Raw genomic sequence first — 20,383 nt, forward strand, 5'->3', positions numbered from 1 at the left:
GCAACTGTAACTTTCTGTTGTTTTAATGGTAACTCGTGTTTTTATGATGACTTGGCAATAAAAAAGGTCAGGTAGAGGATTTGGCTGCAACTGGGGAATGCAGGATCAAAGTTAGAGTCAAAAAGCTGCCACCCAGTCCTTTCAGACAGCATTGCTCTGCTGACACTGAAGGTGTTGGGTAGGGATGTGGGTGAGATTGTTCCTAACCAAGCTCATATGCAACTCTTGTGACATCGCCATCCTAAATTAGGTTTCTAGGTAGAATCCACACCTTGGGAGGGAGGTGGAGGGTGAAGGTAGAAGAGAGAAATCCAATCTATTCAGGCCCAGCTCTGCACCTCTGTAAATACTTTCAGTTTTGTAATCAAAAACTACAGCACCAGAATTGATAAACTGGTTCACCCATGTGAATGTGTGACTTTCAGAGGGGCTCATAAAGGAGTTATTGGATACCCAATTAACATTTTTGGAGTGATTTGCATACCTGGATTCCTTAGCCTGCATTGAAAAACTGGCCACTGGCTCTCGGTATCTTGGAGGGGAAAGAAGCTTCTAGAACAGAAACCTTCAACTGATGTTATTTTTTTCCCCATGGCGTTATCTTCTGTGAAAGCTTCTCTTCCACCTTGCTCATCCATCAGCTCTACAAAATCTTTGACAATGTACTGCCTGCACCATGGCCAGTAAAGGATTTATTATTAGATGTTACAGCTTTTGCAAGTTGTTCCTCAAAGTATTCTTGTCCTGCTGTGTGCTACCTCTGCAGTCAGCCTTGCCAGGGCAGTACACACTACTCTATTTTGGGATACAACTTCAGCTTCTTGAAGCCCCAGTGTAGTCTCCATATGTAAGCCCTGTGCCATCTACAAGGATCACTTTTTCTGACTGCACTTCAAAGGTTTATGGGATATTTCTGGACATCCTGTTGAGTTCTTAATGACAAAGGGGATCTTTCACCTAACTGATACTCCAAGAGGGGCCCTGAATTTTAACACACAGCACTCCATGGATCAGAATGGATCTACGTGAGCAGGATCCTCAGTGCTGACCAGGACCAAGTCAAGAGTTGGTTTTCTTCTGGTTTGCTAATTAACTACCTTGTGAGGCAGTCATTAGTGATATTGAAAACGAGTCTTGGCATTATGCCTGGATATGACATTTACTTCATGCACACAGGGCTATCTGATTCTCCCATTACATCTGCATTTGTTGCTGCTGTGCTTCTCTAGGCTCCCTGAGCACGTCAGAATTGTGGCTGCTGCCAGCAGCAGCAGGCAGCTGATACTAGGAGTCTGTTCTTGCATTTCCTTTTTCAGACCTGGAAGATGCGATTGTTATATGCGTGTAAGAGTTTCTTTGGGTTGAACAGGCAGCTGGGACAAGTGTCTGTCTAGCTTTTCGTTTGATACACACGGCCTCACCATGCAGGTAATAACTTTCTACACCTGGAAACCTCTTGTCCTCATGCAGGCCCGTCCTCGTGCCTTGAGCTGTTTTTTGCAGTGCTCATGATGTATTTGGCAAACAACTATTGACTCTTCTGCAGGAATGGGTCAATTCAAACTGTGGAAACCTTCCTTCTGTTCCCTGAACTGTTATCCTTTCTTGTCCTCTGGTTGGCCTAAAGAGTTTCATGATTTAATTTTCTTTATTTTTAAGCAGGTCTTCCACAGTAACCCATGCATGTCCTGTTCTACATTTTTAGGGGCATGTGATACAAATAAAAAAGATCTCTGCCATGGAGAAAACAAACTCAGAAGCTTATTTAATTACTGTTCTGCTTTATAGCTCAACGTAACCCATTTACCTTTTTGCTTACTTCCTCAAATATGAGCACAACTAACATCTGTAAGTTTGGCTATTTTTTTTTCTAAGAGCCTGAAGATATGAAAGCCAATCTGGCATCTTCCTTCCAGTTCTGTGGCAGTCCCTTGACTGGGAGAATATAACACTTGTTTTAAAAAAGAAGTTGTTGCTCAAGTAAATTTGTTGAGATAAAGCTTGAGTGTTTTAGTTATGAGTTTGAAAGGAAGACCAAAGAAGAGAACGAGACACAGAAAATGAAGTTGGCAGGCTGTGTCCTCCATGAGCTGGCACCAACACTTTTTTTTTCTGTCACATACTGGAGCTTTTCTGAGGACACAGATTGAGGCAAAAAGCAGAGCAATCCAAAGATGATCTGTCTTCTCTAGTGGTGATAATTTCTTAGCTCTTATGTCTTTATGAATCTGAAAGCACTTATAAAGGAATTGATATCATTTTCCCCATTAGCCTGCGGTCAACTATTAGCTGCTCTAGAAATTGAACTTAAGTGATGAGCTGTCAGTCTAGTGAAACACGCTGGTGTCGGGGTGTCTGCCAAGGCAGGAGAGGTGACTGCTGGCTGTCAGAAGCAGGTATGGCCCAGAATGTGGCTGTGGTGCATTGCTGTAAGCTCCCTGTGCTCTAAGATTGCCGCCGCCACGTGCAGGGTGCCTGCTCTTGCTCTGCATCCTTGCTCCTGGCTCTGTGCAGTGGCAGGGAATGCAAAGGTGGGATTGGGGTTGGTGCTGGAGCCTGGGAGCCAATTTGCTCAAGTTTTGGACTGCGTGAAATAGGGAGGAAGGACAGGATTTGTACAGCAGAGCTTTCTGGTGGCTGTTCTGATTTACGCTGGGAAAGCAAGGAATGCTGTTAATACTGTGATGTTCACAATATTATTATAGCTATCCAGTGATGTTGAGTGAAAGATTATCATTTCTCATAGTCGCCTGAATCCATTGCTATCAGATGAATTCCTTTTATATGTCCCAAAGGCATTCAGGATATCTTAAGGAAACTCTTATAGCCACAGTTGTATTCCTACATGTCTGAAGCATAGAGCGGTTGTTTTTTAAAGTAATGAAGCATGATAGTAGAAAACTAGTCAAAACCAAGCAATTTCAGTACATGAGATAGTGTTGCAGTGAATGCTTTGCTGGTTCTCATCTTCTGGGGCAAATTACTTACATGTAAGTCAATCATTTCTGACTCCCCAAAACAGGTTCTGATTTTATCGGAGGATTTAGACAATTCCAGATGCTTGCAGTAAGCATGAAGGAGCACGTATTTTGTCTTTACCTGTGGAGCAGATAAAACCTTACCCTAGGTGTGTGCAGGAACGTAAATGGTTGTCATATCTCGTTTCCTTTTATATCTTCTTGTTCCATTTGACAACAAGAGTCAGATGTACCAGATACATTTAATCTGGAGAAGTGTCAGCAATATCAATTTTTTCTCTGCTTTTATATTTCCTGCACTCCTAAGACTCTAACTTTCTGATCTGATTTCTCCTGGCCGTGCTATGTACTCCTTTTCCTCTTTATTTCTCTTGCTTTGTGCAGGTCACTGTACATAATGTATGCATCCTTACCTTTGTGTGGCTCTTCTCAGGTGAAAAAGGGCTACATTAACAAGTCTGATAGGTAGAATGCAGGTGTAAATGATGGATATCATGTTTGTGACTATAGGCTGCTGCGTGGTAGAACTGTGTTTATTTTACAAGTTCCTTAGTTGCTGTTCAGCTCTTTCATATCTTGCACATTTTAAAAAATAGTCTAGTAGCTTTTATATAGTAGATAGAAATATAACAATTTATGGCTTTAGAAACAATTCGGGAAGAAAAAATAGCTGTTGAGATCAAATGACCTGATTTGAAAGGCTGTACTGAAATTCTCCTTCTCTCCTACATTTGATGTGAAATTCTTCATTTCTGAGCTGTTGATTATTTGAATGTTGCTCTATCCTAATCTCTGCTCCTAGAATTTATTCTGCTTCGAGCAGTTTGAATTAAGTCTCCTATGTAAGAGAGTGGGTACACTCACCATAAGTGTTCCAAATACATTCCTCAGGTCTGATTTTGTATTAACACTTTAGAGAGGTGTGTGAGGGTAACGACGGCCAAGGTTGGGGTACTGCAGTAATAGGGATGTTGGTTGGTAGACTGACTGGAGTTTTTACCTCACCAGTCTGTCTCCATGGTGTTACTTTGAGATGGTGGTGTTTCAGAAAGTATTTACATGGAGCTGTAGCCCAGAAGGAGGAATTGAAGGTGATGGCTGATGTCTGTAGGTGGGGACCAGACAGGAATTGAAAGCAGATCTCGGTGTAAATCTGTGGAAGGGATTGATCTCCTATCTATGGAGAGGAAGGAGAAAACATTAATGGAGTGGGGAATTGTGTAAAGCTGTGAGATGCAGTGAGCAGAGTGCTGAAAGTGGACAGCTGAAGGGTTGCATGGGGGGCCATCAGTGCTGCTTTTGGTTTGGGCAAGCTGAGCCACAGCTGCGAGAGCGAGGAAGGCGAGGAGCTCTCGAGCCTTGCCTGTGGGATTGCAGTGCTTTCAGCAGCTTTGGCTGCATTGCACTCCCACACAGAAATCCTCTGCAGTACAACCACCCATCTCATCACTGTTACCAAGTTTTCCTGGCCAGTGAAACAAAATCAACTGAAAACGTGAAAATACTACTTTTTTTTTCTTTTTTTCCCTTTAACCCGCTCCTCTCCCCTTTGTTCTATTTGTCTTTCTTTCTCCCTCCTGGAACTAGAACTGAATGCTTGAAATGATTATGAGAAGTGATACTGAATTATTTTGAGGGCCAAGCTGTTTGTTTCTGAATGGAGAGGATGAATTTTTTTAGAACTTCCTGTTTTGCTGGTTTATATCAAAAGTACCTTACATAAAATAGAATGCTTACATAAGGTACAGGAACTAGAGAAGTCTTAACTCCTGCATTGTTTGAAAACTGATTTCTCATGTTAATTAAACCTCTGCAGAGCTAACCTTATATGTGACATTTGGTGTTGCAGGTGGCATGGACTGGCCTCCTAAATCTGTTTTGAGTCATTATCACTATGTAATACACTGTGGGCCAACCATGCACGGTATTCTTGACAAGGATAAAGCCAGCTGGTTCATATTAGCAGAAACCAGCATTTACATTTCAGTCAGTGAGTGATAGTGCTCCCCATGTTGCTCTCGTTGCCAAGCCTGCTTTCCAAAACCCCTGTGGACATTGCTGAATGTTGTCAGGAATGGTGATTTTTCACACTCTTGCGACCATCTGACTTACCCTCACTTTCCAAGAGCAAAACTGTTTTCTTCATCATCTAGCAGTAAAATTTCAAATGAATTAATCTAGTAAAATAAATCTGGGAACTCCTTCTGCTTGTTCTAGGAAAAGCTGCATTCCAGGCACTGGGTGGATATGTGGAAGGGAAAGTATTTTGGTGTGTGTGTGATGTTTTGTTTTTTTATTTTGTTGTTGTTTTTTAAACAGCTGAGGAAAGCACATGGATAAGAATGCAGGATTTCAGCTCGTGAGAACTTGACACGAATATGTTTCCAGGATCTGTGGGTCAAGAGGCAAACTTGGTGAACTTCTGCATAGAACAAATACTTTCCTAGCCCTGTAATTTCACCCATCCTGAAATGTGAACGGTACGTTGTGCGAGGAGCACAGGCATGTCCAGTGACGTCAAGAAGGAAAGCAGGGAAAGGAAATCTATTTAAGTGAGAAGTGCTGTGCAGTTGACATGGACTGCACAGGCTGAACTGCAATCTGATTTTGGAGCGGAAGTTCCCATCTCACTGAGGACTTGTAGACAGTCCTATTATATCTTCTAGTCTTCTCTTGGCTTGATTGACCTTGCTGAAAAGCAACAGGTGACTATGGGAAAAAAAAACCCAAACTACCTGTTTTTATAGTAACACTGAGAAATCTCTTTTAAAAAGGAATTTATTTCATGTTTGACCCTAGGATTTCATTGTGCATGAAAGATACCTGGTGGATATTGGAAATGGGGACAAGGTGCCTAAAGCTGAACTACAGAGGGCAGGTGAGGAGACTCTCAGCCTGGGGATGTAAACCCTCTCTTCTAGAGAGAGAGGAATGGAATTGCCTTGTTATTGTGAATTCCAGGCTCCCATTCACAGAAGAGCTCCAGGGCTTATAACAGTCAGGATGATGTAGACTTTATGCTTTCTTCACCCGTTGATCTTTGCTTGAATGCACAAGAGCTGGAATTCCTATTCTAAAGCTCATGGTGTCTTAGAGGAACAAAACCCCATACAGTGTCAGTGTAAGAATCACAGCAGTGGCCTTGAAAAGAAACCACCAGTGACAACTTTTTGCATTTCTTCAGACCACTGCCACCAATGCTGCTTTATCCAGAGCTGCTGTGGCCAGCTCTGCAAGTCTTGTACGAAACTCTTATGCTTGGTGAGCGAGGAGCATCTGTATGTGTTGGAACTGAATTCATTACCTACATGAACTCTACTTAATCCACTTGGCTGCGCTTATCTATAAAGTGTTTACGTAAGTGCACCCCAAATGAATTACATTGATTACTTCCACCACTGTGAAGCTATTGTAACTGAAGAGATGGTCAGAGAAGGGTAGGTAAGAAATTAACAGGAGCCTGAAGGATTCGGTTAGTAAAGAAAAGTTCTAGAAGGTTCTGAGAGTGATGGAGGAAGGGATACAATGTAATACACTACAAACATTTGAAGAACAAAAATATGGAGAGGAATTATTCAAGACAGAAAGGAGGTGAAACTGGAGAGGTATAAAATAAATGTGAAGGAGAAGGAAGGTCCTGACAGCGAGATGTTTCAGGCTGTGCCTGCAGTAACCCAGGGGGGCACTACACCAGAATCGTGTCTTAAAACTAAATTGGATAGGTGAGGAAGAATAACCTATAGCAGGCAACCCTTCTATGAAGAAGGAGTAGATTTATGTAACCATCTTCAGCATTTAGTATAAATTCAATACTGTCAGCAAGAAAGATCACTTACAACGCTCACCTTGTGTTTTTACTTTTAATGAAGCCATTACTGAGGTCATGTCTTTTATTTATGCTAGCATGTTCTTAGCTACAACCGAATAAAGAAGCAAAATGCATTAAATCGATCGCCTGCAGATTTAAGGAATGCATGTACATGAAATTTTCTTTGATTTGCCCGCACACTTGTTGGAAACTGACCTTATATTAGTTTGAATGTAAAAACACTCAATTGACTCCTGTGTGAAAATTTTCTTTTTCCTTACCTCATTGCCATGAGTCAACCTGAAAATACTTGTATCCCAGTTAGAAAATTCACTTAATTTCAAATGAGAAGGTTTATTAGAAAATCATTTGTGCTTTAAGAGCTTATTAATTTTTAAAACCTGCTCTTCCAAGATAATTTTCAACTAGACAGAGGGATTAACTTTTTTAGTTAAAAGATTTTTATTTCTGTTTTTCATTAATTTGCAACTGGAGAGGAAGCACAGAAAGCCTCTTACTCAATGGGGAGAACTTTTGAAATATGACCAAGCTTACAGTGTTTTTATGATATGGTGAAAACATTGTCGACTTAGGGTTTTGTGTTACTTTTTTTTGCAGCGTTTTGTCCTTTGAGAGCTGTGTCTATACGTGCCAGTCGGGTTAGGTCTGGTAGGAATACTGTTTTTTCCTGCTGCCTATTTGAGGACCTGATTAATGTGATCAGGTAGAACGACTGAGCAGTCAGTTTGGGTTCCTGGAGCTTTTTGTTCTGCTAACCACTGGTTACCTGCAGTCAAAGAAAGCCCATTTTTTTTCTGTGGGTGAGGGTGCTCACTGCTCACTTCATTGAGCCTCATTGTCCTGCTCCTCATTTATACCTCAGCTTTCTTACAGTTAAAGCTTCTTCAGGTTGTGTCTCCACAGACAGAGAATCTCAGTCCTGGCAGAAGAAACTGCTGTCCATCTGCTGAGCAGATGTTGAGCATCACCAGCAGTGTGCCATTCTCTTACTAGCTCATTCTCAGAGAGGTGTGGTGCTTTTTTGGGAGTACCTGTAGTAGAGTGAGGATCAAGCCGATATTACTTTTAACTGCTAGGATCTTTTTAAATCCAGTCCTTTAAAACTTTGATCTCTAATGTAGGGGCAGAGGTGTCCCAGTCTCAGAGCACTTGAGCAGTGTTTAAATTAAAGTGAATACTTGCTTCCATAGGCTTCAGTGGGACTTCTTCCACGTGTTGAATACAATAAATACTTAAGTGATGAGTTAGGGCTTGGAAACAGGAGCTCTTTTGTCAAACAGTACAGTACCAAGCCCTAAGACAGCTGGCAATCCTAAAACCCATTAGGGTTTATTTTTACAATTAAAAAGTCAAAAGCTCGTGAATAATGTATGTGGTCAAAACAATAGTGCACATTCAAAATACCAGAAAGAACCAGCCTGTGTACTAAAATGTTCACTACTGGGAAAAACAGGAGGGGAAAAATTAAAAGAAAAAAAGAAAGACCATTTCTATTCACACAGCAACAGCAGCTGCGGTTGGCTGGGGCAGAGGTTTGTGCCATGAGATCATTCTGGAAAACAAAATTAGTAATGGATCGAAGTTGCAGTTATGATCTGACCTATGGTTGTGTCACCAGGAGTTTTCAAAGGAAGAGCGTTCAAATGTGCTCAGAGATGCTCATCATCTAGTGACAGGCAATAAAGAGCAATTCATTAAGGGAAGGACAGGTAAGATGTAACAGATACACCACACCACTCAGTTCATAGTAGTTGGCCAGAAAAACAGGGCTTGCTAAAAGGCAGTGAGGGTATGTGCACTGGTTTGCTTGAGCAGGATGTACCAAGCCTGAGACTGTCCAAGTTCTTATGTCAACTGGGGCTCTGTACTGGTTGAACTCAAGAGCTGCTGCAGTGGTGCAGTGCTCACAGGTCTCTAGCTAGACAAGTCTGGGGGAGTTTTGGTCTGTTTTTTACCTAGTGGGTTATTTGAGCATCCTTCGTGGCAGCTTGTTGTGTACTGCAACTGGGAGCAATTTAGGTAGATCTTCTTAAAGCTTTAAATGCTCTTGGGACTAGCTGAAAGTGAGGACCCTGCAGCTGTGGATGCTGTCTTCCATTACGGCTGGAGGCAGTGAAATCCATAGGGATTAAGAGAAAAATCTCTCTGGGACCTCACATCTTATGAAAAGTCACTTTTAGTCAAATACTGAGAAACTAGACTATGAGTCCTGTGGCACAGCAGAGGGTTGTCATGGATACTTTGACTCCAGGACACTATAAATCTCATCTTTCATTACATTTACAGTATCTTAGCACTTTTAAATCCATTCTCAGCGCAATTGCAAAGCTACATCAAAGTATATGGTACAGTGCTATAAGAATAACTTCTTTGTCTCCTCAGGTGTGGTGAAGGCTCTGTTACTTAAAGAACTCCCATAGCGTCAATGAGCCATTGCTGAGCACCATTTGGACGCTCTTTAATGTAAATAAAGGTAAAATTTGTCATGGTTTGACTAGAGATCCCTTACTGCTGTAGATGTGTGACTGCCTTTTTCTACCTAAAGTATTCAGTGTTATCTCAACTGAGGAAAGCTATTCTGGTGATGTGACACGGGCTGATGCGCACAGACCTGCAACCCCAGAGCTGCTGTGTGTGTTTGGAAGCTGGGGCAAGGGCTAGGATGAGAAGTCGACTCATTTATTTTACTGTATAATGTGGGGATCAATCTTTTTCTTTGAGTTAAAGCGGCTAACTTGGAAGCACTGGAAATTGAAAATAAGAACCCTTCTTAACCAGCCCTGGTTTTGGAGTGGGTCTATAATAGCCTGGTAGACTCTACCACGTTTCCCCGCTAATTGCCAATTAGCGCAACAGATCTGTATGCACCTTCCTAAAATTAAGTTATGCTGGGTACTGATAGATCAAAAGAAAACCAGGTGAACAGAGGATGGATTCTGAAAGGCAACTTCTTCCATATGTCCTTAAATATTTTTTGTAGGAGCTGACGGGAGCGATGATATCTAGATATTTCTAATAAATGGATGGAAGGAAAATGGGTAATGTCTTTCAGAAATCTTACCTTTCAGGCTGGGTTCTCCAAATGAGAAAGCAGGGAGGTACACTAGAGTTCATGTAATTCCCCCTTTTAGTGTTATCAAGAACGAACTGTAACTTGAGTATGGCATAATTCATTGGCTTGAATGAGGCAATTAAGGTCTGATGAAAAAAAGCGTGTTAATAATAATGCCTTCTGGCTGCAGTTAGTGTAGACAAATAGATCTGTAATTAAAGGTGCTACTCCTTTTGAGTTCTGTCTCCCTCTCTAGTAAGGGAAGACAGCCTTGTTGTTGCCGACCGTGGTGGCCTCTCTGAGGTGCAGCAGGAGCCAGCAGAGCTGTGGACAGATGCCGGGGCAGTCGTGCTTGGCAGGTTGGTGCCCTATCGCAGAGCAATTGTGGCATGTTGCAAGCTTTGGTACGAGAACAAAGAGGATTGTGTGAGTGTTAAAACTGCAGAGAAACTCAGAAGAGCTGTCTGCAGGGCAGGGCTGAATGCCTGACCACATCTTTTCTGAGGAGGCAAACAGAGGGGATGAGTTGGTATATCTTCCTGATGAAAGCTCATACCACACTGACATCTCCTGCCTCGTCCTGGCCCCGAGCGAAGCGCTGGAGGCGCGGAAGGCTGTGACCCTTCTCCTTGGTCTGTCTATTCTTTGCTCGGGGAAAGGAATTCACTGACAGCGCATCCCTACAGAAAAGATTCAGAACAAATGCAGCCTCCTCCAGAGCTGTGCTGCAGGGTCTTGTACAGGGCCTGCTAGGATAAGAAATTTTCTTGTTGCCTTCACCACGTCAGGTCGGGCTCTTAGTTTATGATATGCAATGCATATTCGCAGGAGCCCTCCATGACCTCTAGCTTTGTCTTGGTTTCCAGCTCTGGTGCTGATATTATATTCTATACCTGAGTTAAATCCTGTACTTTCTCACCTTTTTGCAGAACAGTTTTCGATCATTCTCTGTCAAGTGAAGATGAGCAACACTGTAATAGCAGAGAGGATTAGAGGGGTAGGCTTTCATGCTGTCAAAAAATGTCCAGTTGGTACTTTTGAACTTTAAACACGAGAATAAATACAGGAAGTTAGCCTTGCTTTCAATCAATGACCAAATTGATCTTGGATAATGAGTTGTTTGGGTTTCTTTTGTGGCTGAGATGAACTAAATTACCTCAAAGAATGCATCTGTACCATCAAATTAAGAATATGAAAATGCTTGTAGAAAATGCTTTACTAGGAGATCCAACAGACTTATTAGAAGAAAAGCTACAGTGTGAAGGCTCTCTGCCATAATCTTCCTTTAAAATAGAGTATCCTAGTTGAAGCAAACTTGCAAGAAACCTCGAGTCCAATTCCTCTGGTGTTTGTGAGTCCAGGTTGGTAGCAGTAGGGCAGTGGTGCTTCCGAAAGGAATTGAATCAGCCTCGTGACATTTTGTTGTAGATGTTGTCCATAGGAATGAACTGATGTAAAGATCCAATATCCTGTTGTAAAACAAGAGGAAACTTTCTAAAAAACAGTAACTTCTATAAAACAGTTTTGTGGCTTTGAGGCTGAGAGGGATTACTGTGCTCTCGAACATCCAGGAGAAACTGTAAAGCTGTCCTCATGATGGGGTTGCGAATGTAATTATAGTAAGTCTACACTTCAATGGATCTCCAATCATTAGCTTCAGCCTCAGGTAGATGAACCTTTCAAGGAGAATAAATCAAAAATGCTTAAAAGTTTTAGATATGCTGAAGGCAACACCCACCTTCTGCATAGTGAAAGCATCAAAAGGGAAAAGTGGACTTAGAATAATGAAGTTTGGGAACTTGAGAAATTATAGAGGTCACTTCAGATCCCAGTGGCCCTTGAGCAAAACTGTTTCAAGGCATTTTAGTTCTCTGACCTTCTTTGTAGGTATTTGAAAGCCACAGCTTTTTACCTCAAGCATTCTAAACAAGATTAAACAACTTCTTAACATCTGCTGTGTTCATAATGTGTAGGAAGAGCTATCAGTTTTGGTTGCCGTCAAGATGGAATGGTTTTTACTTGATTTAGAAAAGGTGTTTAAACATACTGTTTTATGTTTGTGTGTTCTATGATGCTCTAAAAATGGGGAAAAAATAGCTTGCTTTAATTTGATGGCTTTTATCTAAAAGGAAGAAAATGCTTCGAAAACAAAGCAAACTACATCTAGAGGTCAATTCTCTTGCAGGCATGAATAGCAGCATCTGTTCAATAGCGAGCAGCAACTCTACTTAGTGATGGAGTACAGAAACGTGTCAACACCAAAGAAAACTGGCAAAAAAAAAAAAAAAATTAGAGGATAAAAATAGGGAATAACTGTTTGAGGTGTAAGTGCAACTGATCTTTAACAACTGTATGAATGAAGTATTCCTGCCTTTTCTAATTCTTGATCTTGCCTGATACTGTATGTAGATCAGGGAGGTGGTTTTGCTCAGGGTGAAGCTACCCAGAGAAGAAAGGGCTTCCAGGACACATCAGGATTTGGCATGTCCTATGCTTGCCTCCACATTGGCTGCTGAGTCTGGCTCATCGTGGCCGGAACGAGGACTGCTGAACTGCAGAAGGTCTTTCATGTAGAAAGGAGAGGGAAGAGGGGAAGGGGACCCAAGCCTTTGCAGGGGTATTTTGATTTGCTGGGCTCAAGGAAAGGCTTCAGAAAGTGTGTGATTTGGATAAGGGAAATGTTTGTGGGCACTTATTGGCTGCCCTCATCCATGGCATCTTTGAGTGGACAAATAACATGCATTGAGATGGTGGCTGAATCTGAGTGACTTTCATCAAAGATTGCTAACGAAAAAGGTCTTGGCTGAAGCAAGCAGCAACACACAGGTGTGGCCCAGAGCTGTCAGTACCCAGAGACCTGCTGGTGAGTAACAAACACTGTGGCCACGGAGAAAAATGCCAGGCAAGAGGCTGAATGGTATGAGAAAGAAAAGCCCTGAACAGCAATTCTCAGCCATTTGGTTTTATTCCTCCCTGCTGTTCTCCTTTCATTTTTTCAGCTTTATCCTTGACCTCAGTCAGTAGAAAACATCTGGCAGGACACAACATGGAGTCCTGTGTGGAAGCCACCTGCACCAGGCAGATGACTATTTCAGTCTTACAGGCATCTCACCTAAAATAGAGCTTTCATAGCGTGACACTGTTGGCTTTTTGGTGTGGCTTTGTTCTGATCTGTGGAGCAGCTGGGCTGCCTTGCCAGCAGCTGATTCCAGTGATAGGTGGGTTTTTCCCTCTGGAATCTTTCATTCCAAACTCTGATCTGAATTCAGAGCTGTACTTTGCTCAGTTTCTACATTCCATGGGAGTCATCTCATAGGACAAGGAGAAGCAGACATCGAAGGGGAAATGGTGCTGTCTGCAGTACGCTTTAGTGCTGCTAATTAGAACCAGTGTTGCAGTGCTCTGATTGCTTGATGTTCACATAAATTCCCACTTGGGGTTCATAACCCAGCTTCCTGCTTGAAACAGCCTCACAGTGAGACTAGGAGAAACTCCTCTGGAGAACTAACTGTGGGTTTTTAAACTAGGGATAAAAAGCTCATTTCTGAATCTATTTTTCCAGCTTTTCTTCAACTTTAACGGCAGACTTAGCACAGAATGCAGAGATTCAGCCCAAAGTTCCAGGAATTCAAACCTGCTGTTTCCTGACGTATGTTGCCTGACACAAGTCACTTAGCCTATATGGAGCATCTTGGTTTTTTTTTTTTTCCTCTTCCTGTTTTCTATCGACATGCTTTGCTCAAAGCTCACCTCTGGTGGAATTACAGAATTGAATCGCTGTGACATCATTCCTGTGATGGGTGTAAATCTGAAGTTGAACAGAGCTTGTTTGATATCTGGGCTCTGATGACCACAGAGGCTGTTTGGACAGGCTGTCTGCATGTGCAGATGCTTCTGGTGAGGAACAGGAAGATGCTGAGTCTGTGTCCAGCTGCTTTTGTACCCCTCGGCCTCTGGGATAGGTTCCCCATGCAGCTGGATGGGGCTCTGCATGCAGGCTTGAGCATCGTGGGCTGTCCTTATGGTCAGAGCCAGCAGGTCTGATTGTACTTCCTTCAGCTCTGTGTAATGAACACAGTGCACCAGAGTGCAGTGTGCCTTGTCCAGGGACAAAAGCTTTCATAGCTCAGTGTATTTGCTAAGATCTCCACTACTCTCTCTCTCTCTAAGGAGATAAATTGAGGAAATAAGTTTTTCTCCCTTAAGAACTATGGTATATTGCTATTTTGTAAACTCACAGATGTCATCTGGAAAAAAACCCAAATACTGTATCGAGCTGGGATGTGTGAACGATTGTTTTATATTCTAATAGACTTGCTTTGTTACTGAAGACTTGGATCTTGTGAAAGCGAATATGCATGATTTAATTTTTTAGATTGCTACAGCTGAGCAGTTGTAAAATTCTGTTAGTGTGTATTTAGTGTATTTGCAGGGGAAGAAAGAACAACATAACCAATCTTTCTATTGTAAACTTGATGCTGTACTTTCTGGAGTATATTAGTCACAGTATAACAGTCTTTAAGAGAGAGGAAACAGAAGTATGACCAACTCTTACAAACCTTTGCATCTTCTGCTTTGGCTTGCTTGAGTATCCCAGATGATCTGAATTTTTATGTTGAGTTGGAGGAGAGCAAAGCTGCCAGATATTTTAATGTAGCTGTATATTTGTCACATGAGGGATTTGGCTCAGAAATTGATTCCATGCTTTTGTCTCACTGGAGGGGGAGAAAAAAAAGGGAAAACGTGCAGTACTGTGAGCACCACAAATTGGCTCAAATCATTGCATGCCTGAATGTTCTTGCAGACTTCAGTGCAACAGCAGCCTGCAGTGCTGTCCTAAAGCTGGGAGGTAGGTTGGGCTGCTGGTGCATGAGCTGCCACTTGGAACTGTGGCCTTTTGGACCCAGTCCCCTGCATTTCTGCTCACACCTCTCAAAGATGTGGGGCTCTGAGAAGTTCCTTCTGTCTCTGTGTTAGGTTCAGTTGCTCACCTCATTTTTCTTTAAACTGAGGATGAAAGGTAATTTGCACTAATCTTCAAGAGCTAATGCAAAACCCCGGTGTTGAGACAGGAAGAATGATGCTACATCAATCTGTGAGAAACTGCAATGCAAGCATGGGTGATTCTGGAGGAATAATACATTTAACATCTTTACATTTAAGACATTTAACATATGCCTCTTGTTTTGGTGCCATCCAGGTAAAAAGGCCCCTGCTGCAGCTTTGGTGTAGGAATGACTTTGAGTGGCTCAGTCCACAGCACTCAGGTAGGCAAACCCAGGCTCTCCTGGCAGAGACACTTGAATGCTCTGCTGGGATCCTCACTGGGAAACAGAGGCAGGGGAAACAGAAAGGACCTGCCTGTGCCTCATGTTTTTAAGAGCCATAAATAATACAGCAGAACTTAAATTTTCCTCAAAAGCACTTTGTGCTATTTGAGTATTTTCCACCACAATTTGTCATCTCTAAAATATCCTGTTTTCTTATAGATTTATTGTTTTCCTTTGGCTAGCAAATAGCACCGTGTGCAATGTATAATAAAGAGCTTGGCAATTAATAAAGCACACACACACACACAAAAAAAAAAAAAACCACAAGCAAACCAAGGAAATACTTTGGGATTTGATTATCCAAATCCTTGCCTCCTTCCTGCAGAGCATCTCTGCCAGTCAGGCAAATAAAATTTGCCAGGTTCGATCTGGTGCCTTGGAGGAGGGCCTTGAGAGGAGGAGGAAGGAGGTCTGCTGGCTGTGTGTGGGGCTGGCTGCCTGCTGTCACCACAGGACCCCTGGGAGGCATTGGCAAATCGCTCAGAAATGAGGACCTGCTATTCAAGGTGCCCCTCTATGGGCTGTCGGATTCATTAATGTTGTGGGCATGATCCCTTAATAAAAGTAGCAGTATGAGGCAGTTCAATAGGTAATTAAACCTGATGAGCCAGGAGGGGGTCCTTTCCCATGCTGTGAAGTGCTTTGTGGCAGACAGAAGCTGTTCAAATTAGGCTGAAGGACTGGGGTTTTGTTGAGAGCTATGAGTGAGGGTGGCACAGAGGAGCACGCAGCAGTGCTGGGTGTTCAGTGGCATTGCTGTGTTGGACTGCTGTGTTGTTTGAGCATATGTAAGCCACAGAGAGCACGAGGCAGGCATAGCATTAAATTAAAATCTAAAGGAAATACTCATCCACCTTGGACAAGTTAATATGCACTAGACAAGTACATACACGAACTGTGCAGATCAAAGACAAGTGCCTGATAATGTCTGAATAATGTTGCCCTTTAAAAGACTTGTGCTGAACTGCAAGGTTTCTCCTGGGATGTGAGTATGGGCTAATTGCAGTGCTGTCAGTCAGGCAGCCCCAGGTGTAGCTCCATCCTTATGTTTTTTTTTCTCTGACAATAATCAAGGCACTGCATTCACAAGCTCTCACTTGTGGCCCTTTATAAATGACCACCAAAGCCTGCTTCTGATATCTGAGATGTGAACAGGTATGGATTTACCCGAGGAGGAGTGGTCAGGAGGCACTGAAGGTTCTCCCTTTCCCCTTTGATGTTTTATGCTCTGAAAAGCTGTGGTGTACGTTGCTGCCCTTTGCAGTGTGGTAAGGATTTGGTGTTTGCTGGCTATTTTAACTGTCGTCAGCTCAGAGCTGAACTGACCTCAACCTACACAGATGTTAACAAAAAAACACCATATAGTGCATGCACTTTTGAACTGGGCAGCATTCTGAGTGCAGGCTGACTTGGGTGGGTCTCTGAGCACTGGCACATCATGTAACATTGCAGGGTTTGCTGTCTGCCTTCCCTGTGACCTCCCTGGGACTGGGGTGTTCCTCAGTTCCTGGAGTGAATACCAACTTTTGGATGCAATTTGATCTCCTGCTCCTCCTTAAGGATCTTCCTCCCACTACTAGCCAAAACCACGCTCCCTATATACAGGCCCTTTTTCTTCCTCTTGATGTTTGCCTCTGGATTTGAGAAGTGCTATAAACACTGGCTTGTAGCAGGATGATGCATTATATCAGAGTTAGCTTGCGGACCTGCAGGGCTGCTACAACAGGCGTCAGACCCGTGTGTACTGAATCAGGTTGCTGCTGCAAAACAACAAGGCTCTTGCTGGCTGAAAAGTGTGGCGTATTCTTTAATAATTGTGGAATCGTGCATTCAGGATGTAGAAGAAGGCAAACCATTCCAGTTTTAAACCACTGTCACTGCCATTTCACTCAGTGAGTTATATTTAAGGTGTTTACAGAAGACTGGGCTTTGCTCTTCTTATCCATAACACGATAAAAATTGCTATGTGATCTGTTCCAGGGATATGAATGGGGGTGGTCTCTAAGTAAAGCTCTACTTGGTATTAAATAAAAGTGTCAAATATTAGTCCATGATAAAAATCCAAATAATGGTTGGTGGATGATGGCTTTCACTCTGTACCTAAGCATCTCACATCTAATATGCCATAAAAGTGTTGTATTTTATAGTCGTGCCTAATACTGAAGGTGAGAGATGTTGCATTTCTCAGCCTCCAGTACTCGATTTGAACGTGCCTTTATCTCTGGCTACATACCCAGCAAACGCAGATCCCAGTAATGTTTTCATTAAAGGACCATATGGGAAGCATATGGGAAATCATTTCTGGTTGACCTGCCATTTATTAACGATGCTTTATGTTTGTCTTTTGCTTAGGCTTCTTTTTTTTTTTTTTTTTTTTTTCTTTTTTCCTTCCCTTGAAGTTCAGCTCCCCTCCCCTGAGCAGCTGATGCGACACAATTGTTTGTCTGCTGAGGAAATGAAAAAGAAGCATCTAGGGAGGGTTGAACTTCAGTTAGGGGAAGAAGCCTCCGTAGCAGATGAGATCCCTGAAAAGGCTCTTGCTTCTGTGAAAGTGCCCTTAATGATATAGAGGGAAGATAGATCAGTACAGAAAATATGACCTAGCTGTTCTTTCTAAGCAGAATGCTTACGCACACACACACACACACATATAGTGTTGTTTCAGGCATTGGAAGCTCTTTAAAGGAGCAACATCAGCTCCTTATTTCAGAGAAATACCACATCAACAGGCTTATTTGCCTCAGCATAGTCCCTAGTGATTAAAGCTACACCTACAAGAAAAGCTGAAAGCTTTGCCTACAAGCCTTCTTCTTTGATAACACAGCTGAAAGACCATTCATTATCCCACCCAAGGCAGAGTTTAAAAAGCAGATCCTTTCCAGACTCCCTGCACTGAAGAAAGAGATTCAGCACGCACTTGTTCAGCAGCAGAATCCACTATACACCAAAATGTTTTAGCATTTCAGCATTGATTGCTGTGGGGATGCCCGTAATGCATATATAGACCCTAAGGACTTTCTTTGAGCAGTCAGTTATCATCTTATTCAGAGATTTTGCAAAAAACTGAGCAAGTCCAGGGTTCACAGATAATTGATGAATTATAGACACAAATAGTTGGAATATGAGTGGTTGACACAAGCTAGAGAATATCATCTATATAAAAAGCTCTACTGAGTTGAGTTCACTGCATTTGAACAACCACGTACAAAACATCAGCTTAGTTAAAATTTACTCCTTATTAGCTTATTACATCTGGTATGTCAAAGTTTATTTTCTTTCCCGGTTGAATCGTAGTCCAAATTAACGGAGTCACCTTGTAGCTGTTCATCAAAAGCAATCTCATAAGCCAGAATAGAGCTAGACAAACAGCATGACAACTCAAACAGGCTTGCACATATGATTACTGATGTGATTCAATTCAGGGAGCTATTGTAATGAAATTTTAAACACAGGGCTTAAGCAGGTTTGAGTTAATGCAGGTATTATCCCAACCCTTTACTCAAGAAGGAATTGCAACTTTGCGGAACGACTGACAGGCTATAATGTGTGCCTTCAGATTCCAATTGCACTACGGAGCCTGTCCTCAGAACAGAAATAAAATGCATCTTTGCAAGCAATTCACAAACAAATGGAAGGATTAATTCCAGTCCATAGTGTTTTCTTATTCACTGATTTGTTCTGATTTGATCTCAGTAACTTTTTCCCTCCACACCACCAGTCAATGGAGCCACTGCCTTCTCACAGGACTACATGCTTACCAGCATCAGGAAGCATGTAAGTGTTCTGTGTGTGGACCTCTGGCTCCAAAGGGGACAGACCAAGCCCTCCAGCTGGTGGCTACAACTGGGAGGCCTCAGACCTAGAGTGAAGCTGGAGTTCAAAACAATTTGTGTGTAGTTCTTCTCATTCTGTTAAACCTGCAAAGGAACAGCTGGTGTACATCTGGGCTGCTCTTAGCCTGTTGGACTTCTCCTGTTGAGTGGTCCTGTCTGTGATTCTTCCTTCTTCGATAGTAAACCACTGCAGGCAGCTTAGCAGCTGAGTGAGCGAGAAGCTTTTCTGGTGGGTGGTATTTGTTTTTTTTGTGTGTGTGTTTTTCTTTTAATTTATGCATAGATGAAATTTCCAAAATGCTCCACTCGCTTGATGGAATTTTGTACAGGCAGAAAAAAATCCATCCACAGGATTTGTCACAAATGCTCAGTTTGGAAGCAGGTTTCCACTGTTTTACCCACAAAGCAGACAGGCATGTATGTCTGCTCGGAGCCATACCACGTCCATCTCGCTACCCAAAGGGGTTTCCTGCTTGCATGTGCCTTCCTCTGTATCCAGCTGGGACAGAAGAGGGCTTATAGTATCAGTTAAGGGAGATGGCCAGACACACACGTCCCATATTAGCTGTTCGATCTGCTGTAAATATGCCCTGAAATAGTTTAGAGCAGTGTTTGTGAACAGTGAAACCCTGTGGCTCTTCCATGTGAATTCTGGAAGCTGAAGGATGTTTACCAGGCTGCTGGTGGGATGTGCTCAGCCTCCCAGGCCTGCGGATCTGGTTACCATGTGATGATCAGACCTCTGTGGGCTATAAGAGCAGTGCTTTCTTTCCAGAACTATCTGCTCCTCACCACAAGTGCTTTATTTGAAGTGTTTATGACACTGTGACAGCACCGTGCTATGAGTCAGCATCATACTGCTTACACTCCATTGAATGAAGGGAGGTGAGGTGTAATTTCTTCATCACTGAAACCTGTTTTTAATAAAATCATAGAATTTGGCTCCTCCTCATATATATACACATCTAATGGGTTGCAAGCAAGCACCAAAGCCTCTTGTGAGGACCAGAAGCACACCACTATGCTGATATGCCCCTACTCTTGCAGTAGGAGGTAGGAGCAGCAGTGCTTGCTAATTATTCTGATACCTCCTTTCCTTAATTATCTCTGAGATATGAGCGGTTTTTTGGGGGTGGAGGGGAAGTTGTTGTTGCACACAGTGGGTTATTTCCCACAGAAAAACCAGACATATTTTTCTTATGAGCGTTATTCTTTCTGCAGGAATCACTCTGCATTGAAGATGCAGGTATGGTGGGCAGAGAAACCCATACCGGAACAGCATCACTGCTGGGCGAGGAGAAAGGACAAAGCTTTCATAAAGGGAATGGAAGAAAGGTGGGAGACGAGATTACGCTTTGGTT

General features: G+C 42.5%; 1 long non-coding RNA gene across 1 annotated transcript in view; it reads left to right on the forward strand.

The window, feature by feature from the left end:
- LOC125703091 (uncharacterized) overlaps positions 1–7,120 on the forward strand; it is a 41,005-nt gene extending 33,885 nt beyond the window's left edge. Inside the window, exons 4-5 of the long non-coding RNA XR_007380761.1 lie at positions 5,298–5,683; positions 5,778–7,120. This is a non-coding gene — a long non-coding RNA (uncharacterized LOC125703091). The remainder of the gene's footprint in view (positions 1–5,297; positions 5,684–5,777) is intronic.
- Positions 7,121–20,383: the final 13,263 nt, after the last annotated feature.

This window comes from Lagopus muta, chromosome 20 (genome assembly GCF_023343835.1).
Source record: "Lagopus muta isolate bLagMut1 chromosome 20, bLagMut1 primary, whole genome shotgun sequence".
Classification (NCBI taxonomy): Eukaryota; Metazoa; Chordata; class Aves; order Galliformes; family Phasianidae; genus Lagopus; species Lagopus muta.